The 13,980-nt window shown below is 39.5% G+C and overlaps 1 long non-coding RNA gene across 1 annotated transcript in view; it reads left to right on the top strand.

Moving 5' to 3' along the window:
* Positions 1 to 13,455, top strand: part of LOC103659635 — a 72,636-nt gene extending 59,181 nt beyond the window's left edge. Inside the window, exon 7 of the long non-coding RNA XR_567566.2 lies at positions 12,209 to 13,455. This is a non-coding gene — a long non-coding RNA (uncharacterized LOC103659635). The remainder of the gene's footprint in view (positions 1 to 12,208) is intronic.
* Positions 13,456 to 13,980: the final 525 nt, after the last annotated feature.

The following is a 13,980-nucleotide window of genomic DNA, read 5'->3' as shown; positions in this document are numbered from 1 at the left end:
GGTTAAAGCAAATATTTAACAACTGTCAAATACTGGGTTGCATGTAGAAAAACTAATCCTGTATAGCTCTGGTAAATTAAAACTTCAAACCAAACCTTCCTTCTGTGCTTTATAATTAGAAAACCAAATGAGGAACTTTTCTGAGCAGCCTGGTTTAAGAAACCCACCTGTTTTCTCTTTAGAAAAAACTATATTTCTGAAGTTAATATGTTTAAGTAAAGGATTTAATTGACCCAGAAAACTGGAATTTAATTGTACAGTGAGAATGACCCTCTCACATTTAAATATTACCATGTATGTTTGTGACATCATGTAATTTGATAAATGGCTTATCAGGCATTAATTATAAATTATATGCACTAAAAAAGAATCAAACTCAGGTTAGTCCAAGGAGACATCACCTGAGGAATGCCAGCTGTCCCATGGATAGCCTCATATCCAACAACATTTATATTTTCTCCACATCAGCCACCCTGGCTTCATCCGGGACCTTGTCAGCTTTCAGAAGAGCTGTACTGAAATACTAAACTTGGGGATTCAGCTCTCTGATCACCAGCCCCCCACGATTAGCGTCCCCACATCTGTCTTCAGTCTTTCAGGGACAGTTAGTTTCTTGACTCCTCTCTTCTCTATTGCCTGTCCATATAAATTCCATGCTTCATTATTTCAAATACTTGCTTCCTAATTCCTCAGCTCTTTTCTCCTGTTGTCCTTCAGTCTGAGTACTTAGAAAAACCCCACCTTGGCCAACCTAATTCTTCATCTTTTCTGAAAGAATACCCATGTTACTCAGTGCCTCCGGAGGAACTTCGTACATACTTGTAGATTGGTGCCAGCCCAAATTTTCAGACTCAACTGTGTTCTCAGAGAGTTCTGACAAACTCCCTCACCCTTTTTTCAAAATACTTCGAACTTCTCTTTTCTTCTTAAATCTCCAACTTCATCACTTACTCTCACTTTCATCAGGTGACCTTGCTTTCATCTTCATGAGGAAAAGAGAAGCCATCAAAGTAGAATAGCTTCAATCTTGCATTCTGATTACAGACTTCCCACATGTCAACCTTCCTTTCCCCCTTCCCTCCTATGATGATGGGAGGGGGTCTCTTCTGTCGAAGACTAGCCTTTCTATTAAGGAGGTTCTATTTCCTCTCACCCTTTAGAGGGCCATGCTCCAATTTCTAGTTTCCTTTTTCCCCCTGTATCCTTAAAATAATTTTCTATACTGGCCTATTTTCACAAATAATGAAATGATTACTTCAAGTCTTCCCAACATAAAAAGAAAACCTCTCCATGTCTTTTTCTGTGGCCCCTACCTCCTCTCTGCATCCTTTGATAGCTAAACTTTTTGAAAGAATACTTGCCCTTTCCTCTTTCTCACCTCCCACTTACTCTTTGATGCCCCTATGTTCTGGCTTCTGCCTTCACCACACCCCTGAAAGGACTCTCACCAAAGTCACAAATGACCATTGTGTCAATCAAGGTTTCAGTAGGAAAGAGATGGGACATTCGAGGTGGAATAATTTGGACAGAATGTCATAAAGAGATTAAAGGCCTTTGAGAGAGCATAGTGAACCCTCAAGAGATGGCACAATATTCCAGAGCTAAACAATGCAGGAAGCTCTTGCTCACACTACCCCAAAAGAGGTAAGCAGAACTAACCGCCTGACAGGAAAGGTGACCTTTAGTCGAGGAATGCATAGCCTGCAGCTAATCCGCAAAGCGGCAGCTGAGGTACAAATATCCTCTTTCACTCTTCTCCCTTATGTCCTCCTTCTCATCCCTGCCAGTGCACACCATTGGTCTAACTCAAACAGGAGATAGAATGCATAGAGTTCATTGATGTCATTCATACTGGTCAAACTTCTGGGTGTGAAACAAGCTGAAGAGGGACGAAAGCAAACAGAATGTGACCAGCACAACATTATTGCTAAATCTATTATGCAGCTCTCCATCTTTATCTTACTTAGGCTCTTGTAGTATTTAAAAATGCTGTCCTCTTCTTGCAACTCCTTTTTGCGTGAAGCTTCCATGCCACTGAAATCTTCTCCCTCATCTCCCTACCCTATACCTTTTTTTAAATGCTGGTGCTCCTCAGGGCTGTGGCTCTTCAAAGGCTGCTTTTCTCTCATTGTCCGTCAGTGGACTCATCTGTTCTTAGGGCTTCAGTCGCCATCTGTAGCTTCAGGATTCTCAAGAATATATTTTGAGCCTGGATCTTTGCCCGAAGCCCTCAGGCCTACTTCCTCATCTGCGTATCGTGCATCTTACTAAGACATCTCACAGATACCTCAAAATCAACTTGTCAAAACTTACACCATCATGTCTAGCCTCAGATTCGTTCCGTTTGTGCTTCTTACTGTAGCGCAGGCGTGCCTCGTGTTTGCACTTTGCTTTATTGAGCTTCACAGATAACTTTTTTCTTTTTTTTCTTTTTATTTATTCTTTTTCATTGAAGGCTTGTAGCAACCTGCCATTGAGCAAGTCTACTGGCACTATTTTTCCAAAAGCATTTGCTCATTTTGTGTCTCTGTATCACATTTGGGTAATTCTCACAGTACTTTGTACTTTCTCATTATTATTATTAAATTTGTTATGGTGATCTCTGATCAGAGATCTTTGATGTTACTACTCTGATTGCTTTGAGGCACCACACACTGCATCCATGTAAGATGGCGAACTTAATCGATAAACGTATATGTTCTGAGTGTGCCACTGACCAGCCATTCCCTGTCTCTTTCCCTCTCCTCAGTCTTCCCTATTCCCTGATACACAGAAATATTGAAATTAGGCCAATTAGAAATCCTACAAGGGCCTCTAAGTGTTCAAGTGGAAGAAAGAGAGTTACACATCTTTCACTGTAAGTCAAAAGGTGAAAATGGTTAAGCTTAGTGAGGAAGGCATATCGAGAGCTGAGATGGGCCAAAAGGTCTCTTATACCAACAGCTAAGTTGTGAATGCAAAGGAAAGGTTCTTGAAGGAAATGAAACATGCTACTGCAGGGTACACACAAATAATAAGAGAGCTCCGTATTGGCAATATGGAGAAAGTTTTAGTGGTCTGGACAGAAGATCAAACCGGCCACAACATTCCCTTGAGCCAAAGCCTAATTCAGAGCAAGGCCCTAACTCTCTTCAATTCTCTGAAGGCTGAGAGAGGTGAGGAAACTGCAGAGGACAAATTGGAAGCTACCAGAGGTTGTTCATGAGGTTTAGGGAAAGAAGCCGTCTCTGTAACATAAAAGTGCCAGGGGAAGCAGCAAGAGCTGATGTAGAAGCTTCAGCGAGTTCTCCAGAAGATCGAGCTCAGATCATTCATGAAGATGGCTGCACTAACCAGCGGATATTCAGTGTAGATAAAACAGGCTTCACTTGGAAGAAGATGCCATCAAGGACTTTCATAGCTAGAGAGAAGTCAGTGCTTTGGATTCAAAGCTTCAAAGGACAGGCTGACTCTCTTGTTAAGGGCTAACATAGCTGGTTATTGTAAGTTGAAGCCAATGCTCATTGGTCATCCCCAAAATCTTCAGGGCCTTAAGAATTTTGCTCAATCTATTCTGTGCTCTGTAAATGACACAACAAAGCCTGGATAACAGCACATCTGTCTACAACATGATTTACTAAATATTTTAAGCCCATGGTTTAGATCTACTTCTCAGAAAAGAAGATTCCTTCCAAACTCTCACTGCTCATTGACAATGCACCTGGTCACCCAAGAGCTCTGCTGGAGATGCACAACGAGATTAATGTTGTCTCATGCCTGCTAACTCAACATCCTTGCTGTAGCCCACAAATCAAGGAGTGATTTTGACCTTCAAGTTGTATTATTAAGAAATACATTTTGTAAGGCTATGCAAAATAGTCCTCAGATAGTGATTCTTCTGCTGGATCTGAGCAAAGTAAATTGAAAACCTTCTAGAAAGGATTCACCATGCTGGATGCCACTAAAAACATTTGTGGTTTATGAGGGGAGGTCAAAATATCAATATTAATAGGACTTTGGGAGAAGTTGATTCCAACCCTCATGGATGGCTTGGAGGGATTCAACATTTCAGTGGAAGAGGTAACCGCAGATGAGGTGGAGACAGCAAGAGAACCAGAATTAGAAGTGGAGCCTGAAGATGTGACTGAATTGTTGCAAACTCACGTTAATGGATGAGGAGTTGCTTCTTATGGATGAGCAAAGAGTGATTTCCTGAGATGGAATCTACTGGTGAAGATGCCGCGAAGATTGTTGAAATGACAGCAGAAGGTTTAGAATATTGTATAAACTTAGTTGACAAAGCAGCAACAGGGTTTGAGAGGATTGACTACAATTTTGAGAGAAGCTGGGTGCAATGCTATCAGCAGCATCACATGCTACAGAGAAATTGTTTGTGAAAGGAAGAGTCCATTAAGGCAGCAAACTTTATTGTTGTCGTATCTTAAGAAACTGCCACAGCCACCCTAACCTTCAGCAACCACCACCCTGATCCGCCAGCAACTATCAACATGGAGGCAAGACCCTCCACCAGCAAAAAGATAACTCTCTGAAAGCACAGATGATAGCATTTTTTTTAGCAATAAAGTATTTTTAAATTAAGGCACATACATTTTTTTTAGCCTAAAGCTACTGCACACTTAATAGACTACAGTATAGTGTAAACATAACTTCTCCTGGGAAACCAAAAACCTTATTGGACTCATCTTCTGGCAGTATTTGCTTGATTGCAGTAATCTGGAACTGAACCAGCAGTATCTCTGAGGTGTGCCTATAAATGACACCATCATTCTCACAGCTGCCCAAAACAGAAACTTGGGATTCAATCTTGACTTACCACATTTACAATTAATTTGAATTCCTATACTTTCTGCCTCAAATATTCCTCAGTTTTATTGGTTTACCTTCATCCTCACTGGTGCTACTCAAATCTAGGCCACCCTAAACTCATATCTGGGTTCTAGAAGCAGCTTCTTACCTGGTCCTCTGCTTCTCTTCTTGGCCCATTCTGCACCCATCAGCCAGAATGTACTTTCTAAGACAAATCTGCTCACTGTGTTTTTACTTTCAAAACTTCCAAAAGCTCTATATTTTTCTTAGAATAAGCCCAAATTTCTAATCTTGGCTTCAGGATTTATCCTGTCCTTCCTTAGGCACCACTATGCTACATTTCAATAGAACAAAATCTCTTTCACTTATTTAAATAGGATATGCTCAGTTTCACCTTTGAATCTTCACACATTTTTTTGTCTTCTTCTTGGTCCACCACTTGGCCCTTCTTCACCCGGATGGTTCCCGCCTTGCCTTCAGGCCTCAGTGTTAAGGTCACTTCCTTGAGATGCCTTCTCTGGTAAGCAAAGCCTGGCTATTATGTGCCTCTGCTACCCTGTAGTATATTGTATTTCCCACCACGAACCTTGTTTTACCTGCATACATGCCCCTCTAGACTCCACTCAAGGACTGTGTCTTTGATTTTCATTGCTGCATCCCTAGCACCTAACAGAGTCACAGACATTTTTTATTTTTTTTATTTTTTTTTTATTTTTTTTTATTTATTTATTTTTTAAAGACATTTTTTATTGAATGAATGAAATTGCCTTTGAGGCTAGGAATGTAACTTACGGAGTAGGAGTAGAGTAGATCACTGACAAAATTAAAAGATGTGGCATCACAGATGGCATCATAATTCTGTCTGAACTTTTATGTTTACTGTGAGGACAGTGGCTTACATAGAATATTCTTAAGTAACAGAGTGATAAGCAGAAGTTGTGTTATAGAGAGGTAAAATAGAGGAGTAGGGGACCCTAATTTTGTCTGGTCCCTGGAATTCAGCTAGCTAGCTATCAAGTCATCTGAACACCTGCAAACTCAACCAGAGATCTAAGAAAAGCATTGCTGCAACTCTACAAATAGAAAAGTAACCATTTTCTGCAAGGTAGGAGATGTGAAGACGTGAATCTGAAGCAATATATGGGAAGATAAACCACGGGAGAGGGAGCCTCTGGCAGCCAACTACCAAAAAGTTATATAGCAGTGGAGCCCCAAATCGGAACTTTTAGAAGTCTGCTCCAGTGGGGGATGTCCCTGCCTGAAAGGCACTCAGCTGGTGAAGTGCAGCAGAAGCCCAGGTGGGACAGTGTGGTCTCAGGATCCCCAGGGTCACAAAAGGGGGCACGAACTTTCAGCTCCCAGACTGGAGATAGGGGCACCACCATTTTCATCCCCCGAACTGGTATTGAAAGCCTTCAGAGAACAAAAGCCACATAGAGCAATCCAGAGCCGCTTAGACTGAGCCTGGCCCCCTGGCGGGGGGGGAGTGGGGGTGCAGTTCCACCTGGGCAAAGACACCTGAGAATCACTGCAACAGGCCCCTACCCTAGAAGACCAGCGGGAATACCAAGTTTACCAATCATACGGAACTGCAAAACTCCAGTGCTAAGGGAAAATTGTATATAGAATTTGTGGGTTTTTTCTCATGATTCTTTAGTCTTTCAGTTTTAATTTTTATTCCTTTTGAGCTAATTTCTTGTTTTAATCAACCGTTTTTTTAATTTTCATTTTTACATTTACTTTTTTAATATATATTTCCGTTTCAGCTTCCTTTCATTGTATTCAATTTTATTTTTGTATATATAAGTTTTTCTTTCTTTCCAATTTTGGGATCTAGTTTCTTCTAACAAACAGACCAAAATATACCCAGGATCTAGTTTATTTTTCTGTTCTGTTCACCTTCTGTTTTATTTTCTTCTCTCTTTTTCTTTTTGTCTCTCTTTTTTTTTTTTCTTTTTTGTTTTCTGATCTCTTCTGATTTGTTTAATGTATATTTTTCTGGCTTTATTGTTGCTATTTTTGTATTTTTTTTTTCTTTCATCTGTTTTTCTCTGGACATAATGACAAGATGTAAGAACTCACCCCAAAAGAGAACAAGAGGCAGTACTCACTGCCAGGGACTTAATCAATATGGACACAAGTAAGATGTCAGAACTAGAATTCAAAACAATGATTATAAAGATACTAGCTGGGCTTGAAAAATGCATAGAAGACACTAGAGAATCCATTTCTGGAGAAATAAAAGAACTAAAATCTAATCAGGTCGAAATCAAAAAGGCTATTACTGAGAAGCAGTCAAAAGCAGAGGCTCTAACTGCTAGGGTAAACAAGGCAGAAGAGAGAGTCAGTGATATAGAAGACAAAATGATGGAGAATAAAGCATCTGAGAAAAAGATAGATAAACAACTACTGGATCACAAGCAGAGAATTTAAGAGATAAGTGATACCATAAAGGAAAACAATATTAAAATAATTGGGATCCCAGAAGAAGAGGAAAGGGGAGGGCAGAAGGTATATTGGAGCAAATTATAGTGGAGAACTTTCCTAATCTGGGGAAGGAAACGGGCATTCAAGCCCAGGAGGCACAGAGAACACCCCCCAAAATCAATAAAAATAGGTCAACACCTTGACATATAATAGTGAAACTTGCAAATCTCAGAGACAAAGAGAAAATCCTGAAAGCAGCTTGGGACAAGAGATCCATAACTTACAAGAGTAGAAACATAAGGCTGGCAGCAGACCTATCCACAGAGACCTGGCAGGCCAGAAAGGACTGGCATGATATATTCAGGGTGCTGAATGAGAAAAATATGCAACCCAGAATACTTTACCCAGCAAGGCTGTCATTCAGAATAGAAGGAGAGATAAAGAGGTTCCAGAACAAACAGAAACTAAAAGAATTTGTGATCACTAAACCAGCCCTGTAAAAAATATTAAAGGGAATCCTTTAAGCAAAGAGAGAGCCCCAAAGTAACAAAGACCAGAAAGGAACAGAGACAATATACAGAAACAGTGGCTTTACAGATAATACAATGGCACCAGATTCATATCTTTCAATAATTACTCTGAATGCAAATAGGTTAAATGCTCCAATCAAAAGACACAGGGTATCAGATTGGATAAAAAACAAGATACATTGATATGCTGTCTATAAGAGACTAATTTTAGACTCAAAGACATCTCCAAATTGAAAGTGAGAAGGTGGAGAACTATTTATCATGCTAATGAACATCAAAAGAAAGCTGGGGTAGCAATCCTTATATCAGACAAATTAGATTTTAAACCAAAGCCTGTAATAAGAGATGAAGAAGAACACTATATCATAATTAAAGGGTCTATCCAACAAGAAGATCTAACAATTTTAAGTATTTATGCCCCTAACTTGGGAGCAGCCAATTATATATATAAATTAATAACCAAATTAAAGAATCACATTGATAATAATACAATAATAGTAGGGGACTTTAACACTCCACTCACAGCAATGGACAAATAATCTAAGCAGAAGATCAACAAGGAAACAAGGACTTTGAATGACACACTGGACCACATGGACTTCTCAGATATATTCAGAGCATTTCATCCTAAAGGAACAGAACATACATTCTTGAGTGCACATGGAACATTCTCCAGAATAGATCACATACTGGGTCACAAATCAGGTTTCAACTGGTACCAAAAGATTGGGATTATTCCCTGCATATTTTCAGACCACAGTACTTTAAAACTTGAACTCAATCACAAGAGAAAATTTGGAAGGAGCACAAATACATGGAGGTTAAAGAGTATCCTATTAAAGAATGAATGTGTCAACCAGGAAATTAAAGAAGAATTTAAAAAAATTCATGGAAACAAATGAAAACACAACTGTTCAAAACTTTGGGATGCAGCAAAGGCAGTCCTAAGAGGGAAGTATATCTCACTACAAGCCTTTCTCAAGAATCAAGAAAGATCTCAAATAAATAACCTAACCCTACACTTAAAGGAGCTAACTGGTGAAAGAACAACAAATAAAGCATAAATCCAGCAGGAAAAGAGAAATAATAAAGATTAGAGCAGAAATCAATAACATAGAAACCAAAAGACACTAGAAAAGATCAATGGAACTAGGAGCTGGTTCTTTGAAAGAATTAATAAGATGGATAAACCCATAGCCAGACTTATCAGAAAGAAAAGAGTAAGGAACCAAATAAAATCATAAATGAAAGAGGAGAGATCACAGCCAACACTGCAGAAATACAAACAATTATAAGAACAATTATATATATATATACACATACATACATACACACACACAATTATAAGAACATACTATGAGTAACTATATGCCAACAAATTAGGCAATCTGGAAGAAATGGATACATTCCTAGAGACATATATCTATAAAAACCAAAACATTCAAAAAATGGTGTTGGGAAAATTGGACAGCCATATGCAGAAAAATGCAACTGGACCATTTTCTTATACCGTATATAAAAATAAACTCAAATGGATGAAAGACCTAAGTGTGAGACTGGAATCCATCAAAATCCTAGAGGAGAACACAGGCAGCAACCTCTTTGTCCTTGGCCACAGCAACTTCTTGCTACACACGTCTCCAAAGGCAAGGGAAACAAAAGCAAAAATGAACTATTGGGACTTCATTAAGATAAAAAGCTTTTGCACGACAAGGGAAACAGTCGACAAAACCAAAAGACAACCTACAGAATGGGAGAAGATATTTGCAAATGTCTTATCAGATAAAAGGCTAGTATCCAAAATCTATAAAGAACTCATCAAACTCAACATCCAAAAAACAAATAATCCAGTCAAGAAATGGGCAGAAGACATAAACAGACATTTCTCCAATGAAGACATACAAATGGCCAACAGACCCATGAAAAAATGCTCAACATCACTCAGCATCAGGGAAATAGAAATCAAAACCACAATGAGATACCACCTCACACCAGTCAGAATGGCTAATATTAACAAGTCAGGAAACCACAAATGTTGGTGAGGATGCAGAGAAAGGGGAACCCTCTTGCACTGTTGGTGGACTGCAAACTGGTACAGCCACTCTGGAAAACAGTATGGAGTTTCCTCAAAAAGTTAAAAGTAGAGCTACCCTACAACCCAGCAATTGCACTACTAGATATTTACCCAAAAGATACAAACAGAGTGATCCAAAGGGGCACGTGCACCCCAATGTTTATAGCTGCAGCGTCCACAATAGCCAAACTATGGAAAGAGCCCAGATGTCCATCAACAGATGAATGGGTAAAGAAGATGTGAGTGAGATAGATATAGATAGATAGATAGATAGATAGATAGATAGATAGATAGATAGATGATAGATATACACACATATATATACACTATGGAATGTTAGTCATCAAAAAAATGAAATCTTAACATTTACAATGATGGGGATGGAACTAGAGGATATTATGCTAAGCAAAATAAGTCAATCATAGAGAATTATATGATTTCACTCATATGTGGAATTTAAGAAACAAAATAAAGAATCATGGGGGAAGGGAGGGAAAAATAAGACAAAATCAGAGAGAGAGAGACAAACCATAAGAGACTCCTAACTATCAGAAACGAAGTTTTGTTAGAGGGGAGGTGGGTGGGGGATGGGGTAACCGGGTGATGGACATTAAGGAGGGCACGTGATGTAATGAGCACTGGGTGTTATATGCAATTGATGAATCACTAAACTCTACCACTAAACCTAATACTATATGTTAATTAATTGAATTTAAGTAAAATTAAATTTTTTTTAAAAAAGTTGTGTTATAGAGATAGTAATTTTCCTGCTATGTGTGGAATAAACCAAAAGAGAAGAGAACTAGAAGTTAGGAAAACAATTCTGACAAATTTCAGCAAAGTGAGACTTTGTAAGACTGCAAAAAGGGATACAGCGATGGGAGCTGTTTGAAAATATGAAGAGCAACCCTGGACATCAAGGGCAAAGTGAAAGAAGAAGGAAAACATGACTATGATTTTGATCCTGGTAACTAAAGAGAATAGTTCTGTCATTTACCAAAATAGGGAAGTTGGAAAGGGGAATTTATTTGAGGGAGACATAAAGAGAATTAGAGACTGTGATAAGGTCATAACTTCTAAGTAGAAATGTTCTAAGAAATGTGATATAGGACGGGACTGGAATAATCTCTGTCATTTCTTAAGAGACAAGACTTTTCTTCTGGTCCTAAAACATGTGCTCTGGCACAAGAGAAGCACTTTAGGACCTGACTCTTTTCCCTTCTGGGTATTTTTGTGGGCTCTTTTGAGTTTCCTTATCATTAGAGAAATCTCATTTCTGTCTCCCAGTGTCTCCAGCTGGTCCCCTGGCATTTCTCCTCTGTCCCTGGTTATCTAGCAAGTCACGTCAAGACTCTTAGCTGAGGCCTCCTTGACCCTCCATTAGCCTTTTGGGGAAGAACCCAAAGAAAACCCCAGACAGCTCTTGTATGTGGTCCCCATCTGGGCCTCTGTCTGTCAGCCATGCAGTTACTTCCAGGAGCAGCACTGTCCTCTGTCACCAGGAGTCACTTCAGCCAGTCACCTGTTCTCGTGAGATCTCAGGCATGACTACAGTCCACCATGTCCCCATAGTTCCAGGAGATACATATGAAACTTCCTGTGTAGCTTTCCTGAAGCCTTCCTCACTCGACTCGGGGTAACAAAGGTATGCCTCTCAACCTCCTTCTCACGAGAAAGAATCGCAAGTACTCTGACGTCTCTCTCTAGGGAATCCTCCTGGAAACTCCATCTTCTCTCTTGAGCTTTTAAGCTTCTTTATAAGCTGGAATCAGGTGGTTAGCTCTGAGTAGCAAAACTTCCAGCACAAGACAAGCAGAAGTGGGTTAGCACCTCACAAGTAGGTGGGAGTACACTTATCACCTCTAATTTAAGCCTCAGCTAAAACCAACAGGAAGAGCGCTGTTTAACATCCTGTTACCAATGAGATGTACATGTATCAAACACTTATCAAAATCGTAAAAGTAGTTTTTGATTGTAAGACAAATCGGGGTCAGTAAGGCTCAGAGAAGGCTAATAAGGAAAACTATGACCAGTAGGATGACAAACTCAAGGTCACGGGACATATGAAACTCATCGAACTCCACCTGTGCTGTTGCTTCTATAGAAACTGTACTTTCAAACCCATATTGCACTTCAGAGAGGAAAATAAACCATGCTCTCCATCTATGAAGCATAATTACAAGAGAAAGAAATGAGTCATATAATTGCATTGCAGAATATTTGCGTGTGTGCTTCGTGTAAAAAACTAGAGAACTAACGAGGGATATTTAGTTCAATAAACGTGCAGTATGTTCCACAAAATTATTCAGGTATTGAAATAGAAGACTACAAATTTCTCCTTCAGCTTTTTTGTTGCTTTCTTTATGTGCAGAAGGACCTACACAATGTGAGAAGAGGCCCCTTTTAAAACCTCATTTCAACCTTGACGTATCACCTCAGAGGGACTGATTTGTTCTTTGGAACATTTTTAAGCTTCGCAACAGTGGCGTATGCACAGAACAAATTGCGCCTGGAAAGCTGCATTGTTGGGGGTCGAAATGTGACTCCTCAAAAGATACAGTGAAGTCCTATCCCCTTAGCACCTGTGCATGTGACCTTATTAGGAATAAAAGTCTTTACAAATGTAATTAAGTTAAGATGCAGTCCTGTTTGAATAGGGCATGTCCTGATCCAATCTGTGCCATGTCCGTAGAAATAGAGGAAAATGCCCTGCGAAGGCAAAGACACACAGGAAGATACACGGGGAGGAGGCCATGGGATGACAGAGGCCGAGATGGAAATGCTGCAGCTTTGAGCCAAGGAACCCCAAGGATGGCCAGCCGTCCCCAGAAGCTAGCAAGGGGCAAGGAAGGATTTTATCCAGAGAGGAAGGATGGCCCTGCTGGTATCTTGATTTCAGACTTCTAGCCTCTGGAATGTGAGAGAATGAATTTCTGCTGTTTCAAGGCGTCCAGTCAGTGGTACTTTGTTAGAGCAACCCTAGCAAATATACAGAAATCAAAACTTCAGTTGTGAACTCAGAAAACTGTAAGACAGTTTTCTTCTGAGATCCAGACCCCCACTAAGTAGTCACCTGATGGAGAAAGTTGCTTGGATTGATGGTCTTTTTCTGGAGGAGTGGCATTTCCAGTTTGGGTGCTGATGTATAGACCACTGCTGGAAACAATTGTTGCAGTGCTCGAATTGCTCCTGTCTTTTCTGACTGGAGTATTGATCTAAACAGACCGCAAGCCCCATCGCTCTTTAGCGGTCCTGAAGGGAAACAACCTCATTTCTCAGAATGATGACTGTGTCTTGTAAAATTATTTGTGGGATGCGTATTTCAAAATATTTGCTTTTTCTTGTTGTAGGAAATATTTCTTTGGTTTGGGCAAATTCTGATTCAACATAAAAGTAATTCGGTTAAAATTTCATTCATTTTCATGGTTTGGCAATATACTCACAGCAACCACATTTACCCAAAAAGTGTGTCAACTCAGTGATAACCAGGAAATCTGGGTATTACTCTTACTATAAAAATCCATGAATTAAATAATAACTGTTCACATTAAAATATCTGTAATCATATTTTACATTGTGCTCTTAAAAAGAAGTCATTTATTTGTGTTTGTTTCACAAATTGAAAAATCAAGGAGCCTTTCTTTATGAGACGATGGAAATATTCTAAAATCAGATTGTGGTGGTGGTCTCACAACTCTGTAAGTTTATAAAAATCGCTGAATTGTACACTTAAAATGAGGGAATTTTATGGTGCGCAAGCTGTATGTCAATAACGCTGCTTAAAAAACAAAGATTCTACTCTCCTAGTAGGAAACATCAGTTCTGTCGAAATCCTTGTAGTTGGGGTTTTAGTACTTGACTGGTGATGGTGTTCACATCGCTCTGTAACAGTTCTAGCAAAACAAAGGTGTTTTGTGCATGTGGTGATTTTGTCTTACGCAACGATGAACATGGGTAAACTGGGACTTTGTTGGATGAAAGGAATTCCGGAGACAATGGACCTCCAGAGAGTCAAGAAGTATTTCTCCTGCAATAGCTCTAGAGCCTGGGATTAATCTTTAGAAGACCTTTCAAGGCATTATCTTCACGAGAATTTGCACTGCCCCTAACTACACTCCCACCCCATCCATACACACTGATCAC

Source organism: Ursus maritimus, unplaced genomic scaffold (genome assembly GCF_017311325.1).
Source record: "Ursus maritimus isolate PB19 unplaced genomic scaffold, ASM1731132v1 scaffold_1, whole genome shotgun sequence".
Lineage (NCBI taxonomy): Eukaryota > Metazoa > Chordata > Mammalia > Carnivora > Ursidae > Ursus > Ursus maritimus.
Note: the sequence above shows the minus strand (reverse complement) of the source record. Positions and strands in the feature narration are given on the sequence as shown.